Genomic DNA, 10,442 nt, shown 5'->3' with positions numbered 1-10,442 from the left:
CACACACACACACACACACACACACACACACACACCATACATACATTTATTTATTTAAATCAACAAATTAATATATTTATTTCTTGTTTTTTTTTTGTTTTGTTTTATTATTGTTCTTATTGTTCTAAATTAATCCTAAAACTGTATTTTCAGTAAATCTAAATCACTTTTCAAAGTTAATCCAAAATTTTCTTGTTAATCCAATTTATATAAAAAAATTGTTTTATATATTTAAAAATTTTAATTATTTTTGTTTTATTACTCATCATGTTGATTTCTTTGTCTTTTTTCTCTCATTTTTTTATTTTTATTTTTGTTTCGCTCTTTTAATTATATATTTCCCAAAAATCAATTTTATTTCATTATTAATTATTGGAATTATTTTCTGTAATTATCAGTTACTTAATTCACTGAAGTATTTATTTAATCATAACACTTTTCAAAAGATGCTATGATCCTTAAAACACATTTAATGTATATATATATATATATATGTATGTGTTTCTGTGTATATATATATTTTATTTTATTTTATTTGTGGATTGCACTTAAACTTACTACCAATGGTTTCATGTTGGGTAGGATTACCAAATGCAGTGTTGAGCATTTATTCTCACTGCTCACCTGTATTGTGTGCGCACACATTTGTCTGCGAGTATATTAGTGTCCCCTTGTCCTGACATCATACGATTGTTGTAAATGAATCTCACCTTCATACGCGTGATGGTGTTTATTTCTAATCTTCCATGGAAATGCCTGGACAACAGAGAGAAAAAAAATCTGTTTTGATGAATTCCACCTGATCTATGCAAACATGGAAAAGTGGACCTTGAAATGTTCATGCTAATAAATAATGATGATGATGTTGTTGTTATTATTATTATTCCAAATTCTTCCGAGGTCAACCTTGCTTTTTATCCTTTTGGGGTTGATAAATTAAGTACCAGTGAAACTGGGGTTGATGCAATCAACTTTCTCCCTCCTCCAAATTTTCAGGCTTTATGCCTATAGTAAAAAGGATTATTATTATTATTATTATTATTATTATGGCAGCGAGTTGGCAGAATCGTAAACACAGCGAGCGAAATGCTTCACAGTATTTCGTCTACCTTTATGTTCTGACTTCAAATTCCGCCGAGGTAGACTTTGCCCTTCATCCTTTCAGGGCTGATAAAATAAATACCAGTTACACACTGGGGTCAATGTAATCAACTTACCCCCTCCCCTGAATTGGCTGGCTTTGTGCCAAAATTTTAAATCATTATTATTATTATTGTAATTTAATCATTATTATTATTATTATCATTATTATTGTTGTATGAAAATGTCTATTGTTATTTTCTTCTTTTCTCTTACAGTAAAGGATTATACTCGACTGAGGATTGCTGGGATAGCAGCTGGTATCACTTCCTGCATACTTGTTCTTATATTAGTTATGTGTGTCATTTTTGTATATGTCAAGTAAGTTTCTTATTTTTTTTGCTATTGTTGTTATTATTTTCGTTCTTCTTAGTAATGTTCTATATCTCTATTATATTCACTGTTCTGCAAGATTTTATATATGTTATATATAGTATTTATATATATATATATATATATATATATATATATATATATATATATATATATATATATATATATAGCAATAAGAAAATGGGGGGGAATATGAAGTACTCATCAACTTGCAGACACTATATTCCGTTGATTAATCTGTTTATTTTATAACCAAAATGACAAAAAGGACAATATACAAACACTTATGACATACCATGTCATATCAACAATTAAGATTTCAAATTTAATGAACATCTAGTAATTGGAGAACAATAATCTCAATGCTTTCTTCGGAACATATGTTGCAAGTATAAATGATTTGAATAGCACCTGCATTTGACTCCATTTCTTAATTTATCCATGTTATACAAAAATATTTCACTTAACCCTGGAATTCCTACCTTTATAAGTAGGTTGTAATATCCTTAGCACTTACGTGAATTTTTGCTACCCTGGTAACTATTTTTTCTGTGTTATTTGTACACATTGAAAAAATATACATACATTTATATATATATATATATGTGTGTGTGTGTGTGTGTGTGTGTGTGTACATAGTACCTACAAACTGTTTCCTCACCTCCAGTAACCGAGAACAGTTGCCATGTTTTCCATACCTGCCATCTCTGATGAGTGTTATTATCAGGTAAGATCTGATTATTTAATATGAAGTGTGAAACCACTTGGTAAGATCTATAATACTGTATACTTTGATTTGTTTAACTGTCATATCTATTGTGATTTTTTTTTAAGTGAAAAGAAGACACATTTTGAGTACAAAGTGATTTATTCAATCAATGATATAATTACCATTTTGTTCTAGTATCTTCTGCCATCTTGTGGACAGATCCATCAATGATATAATTACCATTTTGTTCCAGTATCTTCTGCCATCTTGTGGACAGATCCATTATTCCCAGCTCAAAGAATTTCCTGTCTTTACTAGTGAAAAATTCCTGTTCAGAGTTGAAGGGCTATCCATTCAATATATTTTGAAGAGACTCTGAAGGCCCAAGGTTAGGTGTATATGGAGGCTGTAGCAAAATTTCCCAGCCAAACCCCAGTGGTCTGGCATTGTCATGATGAAAGAATACGCCCTTTCAATTAGCAAGTGCTGGATGCTTCTCATGGATCACTGTGTTGAATTTGTCCAACTGGTCATAGGACACTTTGATGGTCCTGTCCATAGGAAGAATCTTGTAAAAGACAACTCTGTTCCAACCTGACCAAATTGAGAAGCATAACCTTCTCCAGGTGAAGTCCTGCTCCGGTGGTTCACCATGCTTCCTCTGTGATCATTTGCACTTCACCCTGTTATAATGGACAATCCATTACTCATCCCCTGTCACTATTCTCTTCAAAAAAAGTATCTTTTTCTTCAAGTTTCTGCAATGAACCATGGATAAAAATGGATAAGGTTAATCTCATTCAATCAATGTGAAACCCCGTCGTTGAACCTGATGATGCAGCCAATTGATGTAGATGGTTTTCACTCAATTTGGATATCTGGGGAATATCTGCGATTATCCTGGCTGTATAACAAGGGTTGGTGTCTCTGTTAATCTCAATTGGCTGACCAGAGTGAACCGAAAAATTTTCCAATTGAAATTTTGAATACCACTTCTGACATATATATTCTGTAACGGCACCCTCTCTGTACACAGCGCATATCTTCCAGAAGGTTTTCACTGGTGCCTTTTTTTTTTTAATAAAAAAAAAAAGGCATGTGGTGTCAATAATGTTCATTTTGGTTCTCCATTTTCAGGGTGATCTCAAACACACAAAATAGAACCTGTCTCTTTGCAAGTTCACATCAAGCATCTAATGTTTTCACATGCATAAGGGACAGACTGAAGTTAGCCACTTATTAGAGTGCTTGAAGATTAATGTCAACAAAAACCAAATGGACTTTTCGGTCAACCCCACATGTCTCATCTGCAGTCAGTCGTCATGATTTTGACTGTTTGGGGCTTTGGCATGACACAATAAGCTTTCTCCATACTGGTTGGTTTTTCATTTGGGTTTGCCATTTACTATGATCAATTTCCTTTCCACTTCATATTCCTTTTTGCAGTATCTTTCAATCTCGAACTAGGTTTTCCTTGGTTTCCTTTCCCTCTTTGCAAGTCAGGAGTAAAGGAATTGTGTGGGGAAGTCTGTTGTCGTCCATCCTATGTACATGACCCAAATACTGTAAATTTCTGTCGATTAAGGCCTCCGTCACGGAGGCAGACCAGCATACCGTAGGATCTCTTCATTCCTGATCATCTCAAAGAGAGTGATGTTCATCATTTAACACACCCATCTCATCATATATGCATGTAACTCGTCTACTTGAGCATTTAAAAGCAGCGCATGTACTTATTTACATACGCCCTCACAGATGCACACTCATACAAACACATACACATTCTCAGGCTCTCTTAATCTTATGCTCACCCACACGCACATATGCATGTGCTCAAGCCCCCCCCCCACACACACACACACATATGCTCACACACTATCCTCAGATATATGTGCACTTGCACGCCCCAGTTTCGCAAGGTTTCTGTGACACATGAGTGACTGAGGTCACAGCTTTCCCCCCCTCTTCCCATGAACTGGATGCCAGTCTGTTATGGAGTTATTCATTTACAGCTGAGTAGACTGGGGCAACTCTTCAATACAAGAAATGCAGTGGAAGGCCTATCATTTTGATCTGAGGACTAAGTTTACTGATCCCTGCTGTAATGAAGAAATTTTTTGTTATAATAATAACAACACAATGTCTCTTAACTGTGATGTTTACCTTTTACTGACCAAATCAATGTAATTTTGTCCAGTTCCAACCTTCTGTACATTACATGTGTATTTAGAGTGGAACTGTTGGAGTAACAATGATACTCCGATAATCTGATGAGCTACCATTCTTTATTTGTATTAATTTGTGAAAATACAATTGTATTTGTATAATGCAACTATTTAAGCACAATTTCCCATGCAGGTGGCACGTAAAAAACACCTTTTTGAGTGTGGCCGTTGCCAGTACCGTGTGACTGGCCCTCGTGCCGGTGGCACGTAAAAGCACCCACTACACTTTCGGTGTGGTTGGCATTAGGAAGGGCATCCAGCTGTAGAAACTCTGCCAGATCAGATTGGAGCCTGGTGCAGCCTTCTGGCTTGCCAGTCCTCAGTCAAATCGTCCAACCCATGCTAGCATGGAAAGCAGACGTAAAGAGAATTTCTTACATACTGAAATTGATACCACATGAAAAAGATTGTAAAACAGCTGTAACCCTATGGAAGTCATGTGGTTAACCTATAATCACCTCATATCTCCTAATTTGTATAGTTTATATACTATTTACAGAATAATTTTATCATTTGGATTTTCAGTTTCATAGACACTTTACATTACATGACTTTTTAAAACAATTAGTGTGTGAACTGATAGTCTAGTCTGTTAGAGGAGCTTACTGTGATAACCACATGATTCTCTGAATCCATATCTTATATTACTCATATAGTGAGGAAAGTCAAACAATTAGGCAAGGCAAAACAAGGAAATTTTAATTTCATTTAATTCAGTCTAAATTTAGCTACATAATGAATGGTAAAATATAGTAAAAAATAACCTCTGATGGCTGTTTTTGGAATATCCTAGCTATTGGAGCATCATATTGAGTGAAGACTCTGTAAGTTGGGTATTCCGTCATCAGAGAGACATATTGGTTGATTGATTGCTTGCTAGAATATTCACGAATATGTATTTTGATAACATTTATTTTGACATCCAAGTCACATAACTGAAGCTGCTCTCAAATGCTACGTCAATGAACATTGATATTATTTGTCGTTGTAGTGGTGGTGATGGTGGTGGTAGCAATGAAGCATACTTGAATTCCTGTTTGAGTAAATAGATTCTTAAATTCGCTGTTAGATTAACCCATATAGTTGCTAAAACTAGTTTACCTCAAAACACCTTCACCTTTAGTAAAGTTAGACATGTGCATGCATCATGTGTGAATGTAAAGTACGTGAAAGAATATATGCATGTGAATGGGTTTGCGTAGAAGTCTACATACCCATATATACATAACCATACATACATACATGCGACTATTACATTCATGCAACCATACATACATACAACCATTCATACAGTTTTGTCTTAAGCACCTGTGTTAGTTTACATACATATACAATTACACATACATACAATTACACGTACAGACATGCAGTTACACGTACAGACATGCAGTTACACGTACAGACATGCAGTTACACGTACAGACATGCAGTTACACGTACAGACATGCAGTTACACGTACAGACATGCAGTTACACGTACAGACATGCAGTTACACGTACAGACATGCAGTTACACGTACAGACATGCGGTTACACATAGACATGCAGTTACACGTACAGACATACAGTTACAAGTGCAGACGTGCAGTTATACAGACATACAGTTACACGTACAGACATGCAGTTACACGTACAGACATGCAGTTACAAGTGCAGACGTGCAGTTATACAGACATGCAATTACACGTACTGACATGCAGTTACATGTACAGACATGCAATTACACATACATACAAATGTACAATTACATATACATACATATACACAATTACACAGACACAAAATTAGATATGCATACATATATACAGTTACATATACCTGCATATATACAATTACGTGTGTGTGTATATATATATTAGACAAAATGAGATAACAAAGCCAAGGCTGTGAGGAGTTTTCAGGACATTTATAAGGGAAATGATATAGATATAGTCTTACAGCTGTTTCTGGGATATTATGGATAATATTCGTCTCAGATGAAAGGGTATCCATAATATCCCAGAAACAGCTGTAAGACTATATCTATATTTTTTTCCTTATAAATGTCCTGAAAACTCCTCACAGCCTTGGCTTTGTTATCTCATTTTGTCTAATATATATATATATATATATATATATATGCATGCTAATACAAGACCCATATTAGACTCTTCACTCGTATCACTATCAAAGCAAGAGTTTAACTACGGTCTGTCCATTGCAGCATTACCTGACACTCTTTGGGTCTTCTAGATACCAATACTGCTCATATATATATATATATATGCATACATACAATTACACATACGTACATATATGCAATTACATATACATACATACATACATATATCCAATTACACACATACAATTACGTATACATGTTGTTATGCCTAACCACATGTATATGTATTTCTTACATGTCTGTGTGTCACCTACTTTCACTATTGTTAGAAATTGACTGATGCCTTTTGACTGCTCTAACCACACTCGACTCATCCTGACTGCCTTATTTTTGCTGGGGTTTTCCCCTGGAGACTTTGTAGGACTGGAGGGAGACAGTGAACATTGAGCACTCTATACACATTTACCTATGCCTCTACCTGTACATGCTTTCATTGACATGTGCAAGGACCCATCACTTTCAGGCACATGCACGAAAAAGTACTCTTCTTCTTCTTCATCACAGATATCGAGATCGTATTCCCTTGATGGCCATAAACTCACAGGATTAATGTCGGTTCAATGAGAGGTAGGTATGGTGTGAGATTGTTGAAATGCTTGAGTGGAGAGATGTAGATGTTTGCTGTTTGCAAGAGGTATAATGGTGGGGAATCTCAGCTAGACTGCTTGTGAGTAAGGAGCATAGATATGATTGAAATTCTTCTGAATTCTTCAGTGATACTTTTGGCAGAGAAGTGGGTTGACAAAGTGATTGAATTTGCTAAGGTATGTTATAGGATTATCAAGTTGAGAATAGTCTTGTACAAATGTAACTGTCATTTATCTCTACATGTGTTCCACATGCTGGACTAACAGATGAACAGAAGGTCTGTTTCTATGGGCCCCTTCTGCAGACTACCTCAACAACTAAGGACAATGATCTTATCGTAGGTGGCGATTCTAGCGGTCATATTGGGCAACACACCAATGAATTCTATGGTGTGCATGGAGGTTTCAGCTTTGATACTTCAAATGAGAAGGGAACAAGGCTCTTGGAGTTCTGTGATGCAAATGACTTGATGGTCTGCAACACTAACTTCAGGAAACCAGCCAGCCATCTACTCGTCAGCACTCAAACCAGATTGGCTACATCCTCCCCTGGAACAGGGACAGACAGACACTTGTATTCTCAGTGAGGAATATACAACTCAACATAGGTTAGTGGTTAATGACTTCAGACTTAAGGCTAGATGGACTCAAAGATGCAAACCAGTTTGGAAAAGGAAGTTATGGAAGCACAGAGATGCATCAAATGGTTAGAAGCTTAGAGGACATTCTGATTAAAGTATTTGATGCGAAAGAGGAAGAGCTTGTGATATATAACATTGAGGACAACTGGAAGTTCTTATGGGACAACCTTCTGAAGGCTGCAGATCAAATCCGGGGCAAAGTTTCTGCCAGATGGAGAATACCTTGCTGGGGGGACAGTGAATTAGATAGGGGCCATACAAGTGAAGAGACGGGCTTGGAAAGACTGGAGGAAAGGAGGTAGCAATGTGCTATATCAGGTAGCCAAGAGGGAAGCTAGGCAACAGGTTTATTTAGCAAGGACAGAAGCAGAAAGGAAGAGGTTTGCCAATGTCTTACAGCATGAAGATCAGGGACTTAAGGTGTTCTTGATTGTTAGTCCTATTCATCATTGTCCTCCAGGCCATAACAGAAGAATTCAAGATCAGCTGCCCCTGGGAACTGTATACATGCTGATGATCTTGCTCTTATTGCAGATTCTGTAACAGAACTAGACAAGAAATTCCATGTGTGGAAACAAAACCTGGAATCAAAGGACCTTAAAGTTAATTTAGCAAAGACTAAGGTTCTAGTAAGCAAGGAAACTGACAAAGCTCTCCCTACCCTCACCAGATAAATGGCCCTACACAATATGTAGGAAAGGTGCAGGTAGGGAGGAATTCCATATAGTGTACCCAGTGAAAGCTACGGACATACAAGAGGTGCAGTGGAGTAATAGGAAGGTTGTCAGAGACAGTAGTGTTTGTATTTGGAAGATGCACAGGAGCCATAAAAACTACAGATACTCAAGAAATTGATTTTCTCAAATGCTCTAGAGTCTCTTTAGAGACAGTGGATAATTTCTGCTACTTTAGGGACCTAATTAGCAATGGTTGAGAATGTACAGAAATCGTAATTGCTAGAACAAAATAGGATGAGGGAAAATCCAAAGAGCTTTTACCTCTGGCAACCAAAGATCTCTCTCTCAGAAATGAAAGGAAAATTGTATGATGCATGTATATAAAGAGCAATACTACATGATAGTAAGATGTGGGCCTTGAATGCAGAGGACATGCATGGGCTGGTGAAGAAGTATGCTCTGCTGGATGTGCAATGTCAGTGTACATATGTGATTGAGTGCTAATGTATTGAGAGACAAGTTAGGCACAAGAGGAATTAGATGCTGTGTGCGAGAGAGAAGACTGTGCTGGTTTGGTCATGTAATGTGTAGGGATGTTGACAGTTGCATAAAGAAGTGGATGAAATCTGTGGAAGAAGGAGACCCAGGAAGACATGGGATGAAGTGCTGAAGGTTGATCTCAAAATATTGAGCCTTATGAAGGAGATGACAAAGGGCCCAAACATCTGGTGCCTTGTTCTTCTCAAGAAAACCTGTCCACAATAGCTGAATTGATATCCTAAACCACCTTGGTTAATGTTCCCTGCCTCCCCATCTGAAGGGCTTCTTTGTCATGCAAGTTACTTGGTGCTGGTGCCATATAAAGAGCACTCAGTACACTCTGTAAAGTGGTTGGTATTAGGAAGGGCATCCAGCTGTGGAAACCCTGCCAGAACAGACCCTGGACTTACCAGCTCCATTCAAACCGACTAACCCATGCCAGCACTGAAAACGGACATTAAATGATGATGATGATGATATATATATATGTGTATATATATCATGTGATTACATGATCAACCAGGCTATTGTATGTTACACCCTGCTGGTCACAATGCACTTTCTCTACATTTTAGCTTTCGAATGACACCACACTGCTGGCTCGGCAAGAAGGCCAAACCTCCATCCCTGCCCTCGCCTGTCCCTGAGGAGAAGGCTTAGTCTATTGCAGGGCTTACTCATTTACAGCTGTGAGTGGGCTGAGGCAGGAATCGAAACCACAATCATGAGATCATGAATGCAATATGCCTAACCCCTAGGCTATGCGCCTTCACATGTGTGTGTGTGTGTGTGTGTGTATATATATATATATATATATATATATATATATATATATACATATACGCACAAATGAGGGGGTGCTGAAAAGTTCCTGGCTTTAAGGGTATTGTGAAAGGCTTGGTTGGAGGTCCAGCCTTCCGAATTCTTTTACAGGGCTTAGAAAAACTGCAGGCCCACTGCAATAAATGTGTGAACCTGAGAGAATATATTCAGTGAAATAAATGACTGATCCTCCCGTATTTTCTTTTACCAAAAGCCAGGAACTTTCCAACACCCTCTCGTGTGTGACATCGGGATATTAATACCACTGTGTGGAGTGTTGAATATTACTCTGTGTGTGTGTGTGTGTGTGTTTTATCAGAGAGTTGAAAATATGATATCAGTATTATCTGTGTGGAGTGAAGGATATTACAGGTACAACATCAATTTTTCGGACATTGATGGTCAAGAATCTTTTTAAGAGCTGCACTAATTTACACTAATGTACGATGTACCTGTATTTCATTTTATTAATTACATAGATATAATATTTGTTTAATTTAGAGTTTGCTAACCAAAGTGGTCAGCTCCTGATTTGGAAAAATGTCAGTAATATGGAATGGCGCTAGAACCAAAAGTTCCAGAGAAATCCATGTTATACCTGTTTGTG

At 37.0% G+C, this 10,442-nt stretch overlaps 1 long non-coding RNA gene across 2 annotated transcripts in view; it reads left to right on the top strand.

The window, feature by feature from the left end:
- The first annotated feature begins 640 nt into the window (after positions 1 to 640).
- Positions 641 to 10,442, top strand: part of LOC106877112 (uncharacterized) — a 16,751-nt gene continuing 6,949 nt past the window's right edge. Inside the window, exons 1-2 of one of the 2 annotated variants that reach the window (XR_001410339.2) lie at positions 641 to 1,461; positions 7,073 to 7,135. This is a non-coding gene — a long non-coding RNA (uncharacterized LOC106877112). The remainder of the gene's footprint in view (positions 1,462 to 7,072; positions 7,136 to 10,442) is intronic. The other variant, XR_001410338.2, reaches the window with a different exon arrangement.

The sequence above is a fragment of the Octopus bimaculoides genome, chromosome 24 (assembly GCF_001194135.2).
Source record: "Octopus bimaculoides isolate UCB-OBI-ISO-001 chromosome 24, ASM119413v2, whole genome shotgun sequence".
Classification (NCBI taxonomy): domain Eukaryota; kingdom Metazoa; phylum Mollusca; class Cephalopoda; order Octopoda; family Octopodidae; genus Octopus; species Octopus bimaculoides.
The sequence above is the reverse complement of the archived record's forward strand: the minus strand, read 5'-3'. Positions and strand labels throughout refer to the sequence as shown.